The sequence below is a fragment of the Pan troglodytes genome, chromosome X (assembly GCF_028858775.2).
Source record: "Pan troglodytes isolate AG18354 chromosome X, NHGRI_mPanTro3-v2.0_pri, whole genome shotgun sequence".
NCBI classification, from domain to species: Eukaryota; Metazoa; Chordata; class Mammalia; order Primates; family Hominidae; genus Pan; species Pan troglodytes.
The window spans coordinates 121,656,856-121,665,308 of record NC_072421.2 but is presented as its reverse complement, the minus strand read 5'-3'; the positions used below and the strand labels follow the sequence as shown (position 1 = coordinate 121,665,308).

At 44.3% G+C, this 8,453-nt stretch overlaps 1 pseudogene; it reads left to right on the top strand.

The window, feature by feature from the left end:
• Window positions 1-1,352: 1,352 nt before the first annotated feature.
• On the top strand, window positions 1,353-6,238 carry LOC134809304 (uncharacterized; annotated as a pseudogene).
• Window positions 6,239-8,453: the final 2,215 nt, after the last annotated feature.

Here is an 8,453-nt window from a genome sequence, read left to right as displayed (position 1 = left end):
ACCAATTGAGTAAATGGTAAAAGTCACTGTTTATCACCTCTGCAAGCTATTGTTTAATAGGAAAAAGAATTTATGAGACTAATCTTAGGCTCCAGTAAATCTTGTGTACTTTGTGCCATAATTTGTCTTTCTGTATTGTTCCATGTGATAGTTAATATTGAGTGTCAACTTGATTGGATTGAAGGATGCAAAGTATTGATCCTGGGTGTGTCTGTGAGGATGTTGCCAAAGATTAACATTTGAGTCAGTGGGCTGGGAAAGGCAGACCCACCCTTAATCTGTGTGGGCGCCATCTAATCAGCTGTCAGCATGGCTACAATATAAAGCAGGCAGAAAAACGCGAAAAGACTAGACTGGCCTAGCCTCCCAGCCTACATCTTTCTCCTGTGCTGAATGCTTTCTGACCTCGAACATTGGACTCCAGGTTCTTCAGTTTTGGGACTCAGCCTGGCTCTCCTTGCTCCTCAGCTTGCAGACAACCTATTGTGGGACCTTGTGATTGTTTGAGTTAATACTTAACAAACTCTCCTTTGTATCTAGCCTATTAGTTCTGTCACTCTAGAGAACCATGACTAATACAGATTTTTGTACCAGGAGTGGTTCTAGAGGGACAGAATGTTAAGGATGGAGTTCTCTCATTGGTTTGGGTGTTTCTGGAGTTGGCTGCTTAATATGCTTAGACCCAATGCTAAGGACTCTACTTCTAGTAGTATGGAGAACACTGATAGTTGTTGGTGTGAACTGTTTAGAGAGTTATGCAAAATAAATGCATTTGACACTCCTAATTCACTGCTTGTGAGAGACAAGGAGTTTAATGACTCTATACATAATACCTTTGACCACATGTGGAGAACCAAGGAACATAATGAAGCTGGTTGGTTGCTCCTAAGTTCAGTGGTCAAAGTGATGAAAGAAAATGATGAACTCAGGGATTCTAACTCCCGTCTTCAGAAGGAGATACTGAGTCTCAAGTCTGCTAAGATTTCCCGGATTGAGAGTCTTATCTCCTGTAGAGAAAGAGCTGAAATTGTAGAAAAACACACAAAAGCTCTTATCATGTGAGTAGCTGACCTGCAATGAAAACTGCATGCACAGCCTCGCCAGCTGTCTACTGTTAGAGTGAGGGCATTGACTGGAAAAGAATTACACCCTGAAACTTGGGATGGGGACATGTGGGAGGACCATGATGAAGCTGGGGACACTGAGTTTGTAAACTCTGATGAACCTTTTTTGCCCGAAGAAACAGCTTCCCATTCCCAATAGTGACAACATCCCCTCCCCAATTCATGCTGCCATCAGCCTTTCTACCTTTGTCTGGGGAGATAAACCCTGCGCTGCCTGAGGCAACAGTGATGGCCTCCCCTGAGGCAGTTGCCAAGCAAGATAATGTTGATTCTCCTCAGGAGCCACCCCTAACACCCCTATTTGCTTCTGGACCTATAACTAGACTAAAGTTCTGGCAGACCCTTAGAGGTGAGGTTGAGTGTATGACCCATAAGGAGACACACTACACTTGAAAAGAACTGCTTGAGTTTTCTAATTTATATAAACAGAAATCTGGAGAACAGGCATGGGAATGGATATTAAAGGTGTAGGGTAATGGTGGAAGGAATATATAGTAGGATCAGGCTGAATTTATTGATTTGGGCACACTAAGCAGGGACTCTGCATTTAATGGTGCAGAGTCAGGGAGTTAAAAAAAGGTTCTAACAGTTTATTTGCTTGATTAGCTGAAATATGGATTAAAAGATAGCCCACTGTAAGCAAGCTGGAAATGCCTGATCTCCCTTGGTTTAATGTAGAGGAAGGGATCCAAAGGCTTAGGCAGATTGGGATGGTGGAGTAGATTAATCACTTTAGAGCTGCTCATCCCAGCTGGGAGGGTCCAGAAGATATATCCTTGACCAATGCCTTGTGAAATAGATTTATGAGGGCACCACCTGCATCTTTGAAGAGCCCTGTAATTGCTCTTCTCTGTATATCAGATCTAATAACAGTGGGAACTGCAGTCACTCAACTACAAAATTTAAATACAATGGGAATAATTGGATGCCGAGGTGGCAGGGGCCAAGTGGCAGCACTCAACCGTCAAAGGCAAGGTGGGTGTAGCTACTGTAATGGACAGCAGAGGCAAAGCAGCAATCATAATAGTCTGACTTGTGTAGAGCTCCGGCATTGACCAATTAATCACAGTGTTCCTATAAGTGAAGTTGATAGGAAGCCTACTGCATTCCTACTTAATTCATACAAGGAGAAAACTTCTAGGCCTAATGAACAAAAGACTAATTTGAATTATAAAAACAGAGAATCATGGCCCGTCAATCAATTTCCAGACTTGAGCCAGTTTACAGACCCAGGACCCCTTGAATGAATGGGAGGCTGGGTCCCCTTGAGGAAAGACCCCACTACATTACTGACAATTTATGCTGTTAATCTTTCTTCCATCCTTCCCCAAGGAGACCTCTGGCCTTTTACCAGGGTAACTGTGCACTGGGGAAAGGAAAATGATTAGACATTTCAGGGACTACTGGACACTGGCTCGGAGCTGATGTTGATTCCAGGGGACCCAAAACGTCACTGTGGTCCTCCAGTTAAAGTAGGGGCTTATGGGCCGGGTGCAGTGCCTTACACCTGTAATCCCAACACTTTGGGAGGCCAAGGCAGGCAGATCATGAGGTCAGCAGTTCAAGACCAACCTGACAAACATTGTGAAACCCCATCTCTACTAAAAATACAAAAATTAGCCGGGCATGGTGGCTTGTGCCTGTAATCCCAGCTACTCAGGAGGCCGAGGCAGGAGAATCGCTTGAACCCAGGAGTCGGATGTTGCAGTGAGCCGAGATCATGCCACTGCACTCCAGCCTGGGTGACAGAGCGAGACTCCATCTTAAAAAGAAAAAAAAGTAGGGGCTTATGGAGGTCAGGTAATTAATGGAGTTTTAGCTCAGGTCTAACTGACAGTGGGTCCAGTGGGTCCCCAGACTCATCCTGTGGTCATTTTCCCCAGTACCAGAATGCATAACTGCCGTAGGCATACTTAGCAGCTGGCAGAACCCCCACATTGGCTCCCTGACTGGTAGGGTGAGGGCTATTATGATGGGAAAAGCCAAATGGAAGCCATTAAAGCTTCCTCTACCTAGAAAAATAGTATATCAAAAACAATATTCCATCCCTGCAGGGATTGTGGAGATTAGTGCCCCCATCAAGGACTTGAAAGATGCAGGGGTGGTGATGCCCACCACATCCCCATTCAATTCTCCCATTTGGCCTGGGCAGAAGACAGAAGGATCTTGGAGAATGACAGTGGATTATCGGAAGCTTAACCAAGTGGTGAATCCAATTGCAGCTGCTGTACCAGATGTGGTTCCATTGCTTGAGCAAATTAACACATCTCCTGGTACCTAGTATGCAGCAATTGACTTGGCAAATGCCTTTTTCTCCATTCCTGTCCATAAGGCCCACCAGAAGCAATTTGCCTTCAGCTGGCAAGGCCAGCAATATATCTTTACTATCCTACCTCAGTGGTATATAAACTCTCTAGCTTTGTGTCATAATCTTATTCAGAGAGACCTTGATCACTGTTCACTGCCATAGGATATCACACTGGCCCATTACATTGATGACATTAGGCTGATTGGATCCAGTGAGCAAGAAGTAGCAAACTCACTGGACTTGTTGGTGAGACACTTGCATGCCAGAGGATGGGAAATAAATCTGACTAAAATTCAGGGACCTTCTACCTCAATAAAATGTCTAGGAGTCCAATGGTGTGGGGCCTGTCGAGATATTCCTTCTAAGGTGAAAGAGAAGTTGCTGCATTTGGCCCCTCCTACAACCAAAAAAGGGACACAGCACTTAGTGAGCCTATTTGGATTTTGGAGGCAACACATTCCTCATTTGGGTGTGTTATGCCGGATCATTTATTAAGTGACCCAAAAGGCTACCAATTTTGAGTGGGGTCCAGAACAGGAGAAGGCTCTGCAACAGGCCCAGGCTGCTGTGCAAGCTGCTCTGCCACTTGGGACACATGACCCAGCAGATCCAATGGTGATTGAGGTGTCAGTGGCAGATAGGGATGCTGTTTGGAGACTTTGCCAGGCCGCCATAGGTGAATCATAGCAGAGGCCTCTAGTATTTTGGAGCAAGGGCCTGCCATCTTCTGCAGATAACTACTCTCCTTTTGAGAGACAGCTCTTGGCCTGTTACTGGGTTTTAGTGGAAACTGAACGTTTGACTATGGGTCATCAAGTCACCATGTGACCCGAACTGCCTATTATGAACTGGGTGCTTTCTGACCCATCAAGCCATAAAGTGGGTTATGCACAGCAGCAATTCCATCATCAAATGGAAGTGGTATATACATGACTGGGCTCAAGCAGGTCCTGAAGGCACAAGTAAGTTACATGAGGAGGTGGCTCAAATGCCCGTTGTCTACACTCCTGCCACTCTGCCTTCTCCTCCCCAGCCTGCACTGATGGCCACATAGGGGGTTCCCTATGATCAGTTGACAGAGGAAGAGAAGACTAGGGCCTGGTTCACAGATGGTTCTGCACCGTATGCAGGCACCACTCGAAAGTGGACAGCTGCAGCACTACAGCCCCTTTCTATCACATTCCTGAAGGACATGGGTGACGGGAAATCTTTCCAGTGAGCAGAACTTCGAGCAGTGCACCTGGTTGTGCACTTTGCATGGAAGGAGAAATGGCCAGATGTGTGATTTTATACTAATTCATGGGCTAAAGCCAATGGTTTGGCTGGATAGTCAGGGACTTGGAAGAAGCATGATTGGAAAATTGGTGACAAAGAAATTTGGGGAAGAGGTATGTGGATGGACATCTCTGAGTGATCAAAAACTGTGTATCCCATGTGAGTACTCACCAACGGGTGACCTCAGCAGAGGAGGATTTTAATAATAATGTGGATAGGATGACCCGTTCTGTGGACACCACTCAGCTTCTTTCCCCAGCCACCTCTGTCATCGCCCAATGGGCCCATGAACAAAGTGGCCATGGTAGCAGGGATGGAGGTTACACATGGGTTCAGCAACATGGACTTCCACTCACCAAGGCTGACCTGGCTACAGCCACTGCTGAGTGCCCAATTTGCCAGCATCAGAGACCAACACTGAGCCCTCGATATGGCACCATTCCTCTGGGTGATCAACTAACTACCTGGTGGCAGGTTGATTATATTGGACCTTTTCCATCATGGCAAGTACAGAGGGTTGTTCTCACTGGAAAAGATACTTACTCTGCATATGGGTTTGCCTATCCTGCAGGCAATGCTTCTGCCAAGACTACCATCCATGGACTCATGCAATGCTTTATCCACCGTCATGGTATTCCACACAGCATTGCCTCTGATCAAGGCACTCATTATTATGGCTAAAGAAGTGCGGCAGTGGGCTCATGCTCATGGATTTCACTGGTCTTACCATGTTCCCCATCATCCTGAAGCAGCTGGATTGATAGAATGGTGGAATGGCCTTTTGAAGTCACAATTACAATGCCAACTAGGTGACAATACTTTGCAGGGCTGGGGCAAAGTTCTCCAGAAGGCCATGTATGCTCTGAATCAGCGTCCAATATATGGTACTCTTTCTCCCACAGCCAGGATTCACAGACCCAGGAATCAAGGAGTAGAAGTGGAAGTAGCACCACTCACCATCTCCCCTAGTGACCCACTAGCAAAATTTGTGCTTCCTGTTCCCGCGACATTACGTTCTGCTGGCCTAGAGGTCTTAGTGCCAGAGGGAGGAACGCTGCCACCAAGAGACACAACAGCAATTCCATTAAACTGGAAGTTAAGATTGCCACCCCGACACTTAGGGCTCCTCCTACCTTTAAGTCAACAGGCTAAGAAGAGAGTTACCGTGTTGACTGTGGTGATTGACCCGGACTATCAAGATGAAATCAGTCTACTACTCTGCAATAAAGGTAAGGAAGAGTATGCACGGAATACAGGAGATCCATTAGGGCATCTCTTAGTAGCATCTCTTAATATTACCATGCCCTGTGATTAAGGTCAACGGGAAACTACAACAGCTACTATCCAGGCAGGAGTACAAACGACCCAGACACTTCAGGAATTAAAGGTTTGGGTCACTCCACCAGGAAAAAAAACATGACCTGCTGAGGTGTTTGCTGAAGGCAAATGGAATGCAGAATGGGTAGTAGAAGAAAGTAGTCATCAATACGAGCTACAACCATGTGACCGGCTGCAGAAATGAGGACTGTAATTGTCATGAGTATTTCTTCCTTCTTTTCTTAAAAATATGTTTGTGCATTTATACACTTGTAGTAAGAAAATATCTCCATTTTATTTCCTTTTTCTTTTATCATGTGCCATAAGATTTATTGACTTCATATTAGCATTTAAGTATTGTTAATTTTATGTAATAGTATCTGGGTTGGGAATTGGTGCATTTCTGGTTGTCTGAAGGATAGTTGTATTATATCAGGTGTAATTATGACCTTACTATTGTCTTTATTTGAAGATTATGTATGATCTCAGGAGATGTGTATGGGTTCAAGTTGACAAGGGGTGGACTTGTGATGGTTAATACTGAGTGTCAACTTGATTGGATTGAAGGATACAAAGTATTTATCCTGGGTGTGTCTGTGAGGGTGTTGCCAAAGGAGATTAACATCTGAGTCAGTGGGCTGGGAAAGGCAGACCCACCCTCAGTCTGGGTGGGCATCATCTAATCAGCTACCAGCATGGCTACAATATAAAGCAGGCAGAAAAATGTGAAAGGACTAGACTGGCCTAGCCTCCCAACCTACGTCTTTCTCCCATGCTGGATGCTTCCTGCCCTTGAACTGAACTCCAAGTTCTTCAGTTTTGGGACTCAGATTGACTCTCCTTGCTCCTCAGCTTGCAGATGGCCTATTGTGGGACCTTGTGATTGTGTGAGTTAATACTTAATAAACTCTCATATATTTACATATATATATATATATATATATATAGACATATATACTTATAGAGAGCGAGACAGTGCAATGTTCCACAATACATCTCATTGAAAGGATGTTTCCCTGAGGCTGCTGTGCAACCTAGTGCCTATCAGCCCACTCTGTAATCATCTCTCACCCCGCCATTCCATAGCTCCTAAGTGTCCAAGAGGATGTGCTTCTTATTTAAATGAACAAAGATAGGAGTATAGCCCTGTAGTAATAATCACTCACTCTAAGCAACGGCTATTAACCATTTTTAAAATATATGTTTTATATAGCTATTATAAATCAAGGTTAAAATTTTCTCATAATGCAATGTAATTTCTTGTCCCCCTAAAAGTCAAAAAGATTAGATACAAGAGAAAGAAGGAACAGATAGGAGGAAACAGAGAATCAGACAGAATTCTGTTGGCTGAGTTTTTACAGAGGCAGAGCAGGGGCTCTAAAACAGTATCTGTATGTATATAACCCAAATATCAGCCTTAATTAAGTTGATTTTTAACAACAGAGATCTCAAAAGAAAAATACTTTGAAATCTTTTATTACTAGATTTTAGCTGAGACAAACAGCCTATATTTCTGGCTTTTGAAATTTTTTTTTACAAAAGGTAACTTCATATGTGAAATCAATAAGCCTTAACTGAACTTATGCATAACCACAGATGCATAAGATGGCAAGTCATTTTTACAAGATCTGAATTGCCCCAAAAGTAGCTCAGAGAAAGGAAAATTCAAGACAGGATATCAGAAGCTGTCCCTGGAGGGAAAAATAATCACTAAATGGCAAAAGCTGCACAAGTATTAATCCAGAAAGGGCTCATTCCCTAACCAGAAATAGAACCCAGGCCACCAGTAGTAAAAGGCCAAGGCCTTAGCTAGTGAGTTACAACATGGGGAAGTCGCCATTGCTTTTCCCATAAGGAGTCTAGGGTAGTCATTTTTGAGCTTGGAAAGGATTTTAACTGCTCAAGAGAATTCTTAAGGCTAGCCATGACATGTACCCAAAAATTCCCACCCTCCAGATGGTGGAGACTAGGAGAAAGCACTCCCACATGCCCACAAAAAGAACTTTATGCACTGTCTCTTCCCATAGTGTTTCTCTCTTTTGGGGATTCAGGATTTGGTGTAAAAATGGGATCCTTAATTTTTGGGGATCTGTTCTGCCTCCCAGCTATGCCTGCCTATTAGGCCCTAGAAACTGCATGCCTTCCTGGCCCTGTTCCTTAAAAGGCTCCACCCTAAAGCCAGTAATCCAATTACCTTACATCTTTAAGGAAATCTCCACCTGTAAAGGTGTCCGCTTTTCCCGGCCATCCTTTTATTTATTTATATATTTTTTTAGACAGAATCTCACTCTGTCACCAGGCTGGAGTGCAGTGGTACCATCATGGCTCACTGCAAACTCTACCTCCCGGGCTCAGGTAGTCCTTCCACTTCAGCCTCATGAGTAGCTGGAACTACAGGCACATGCCACCACACCCTGCTAATTTGTCTA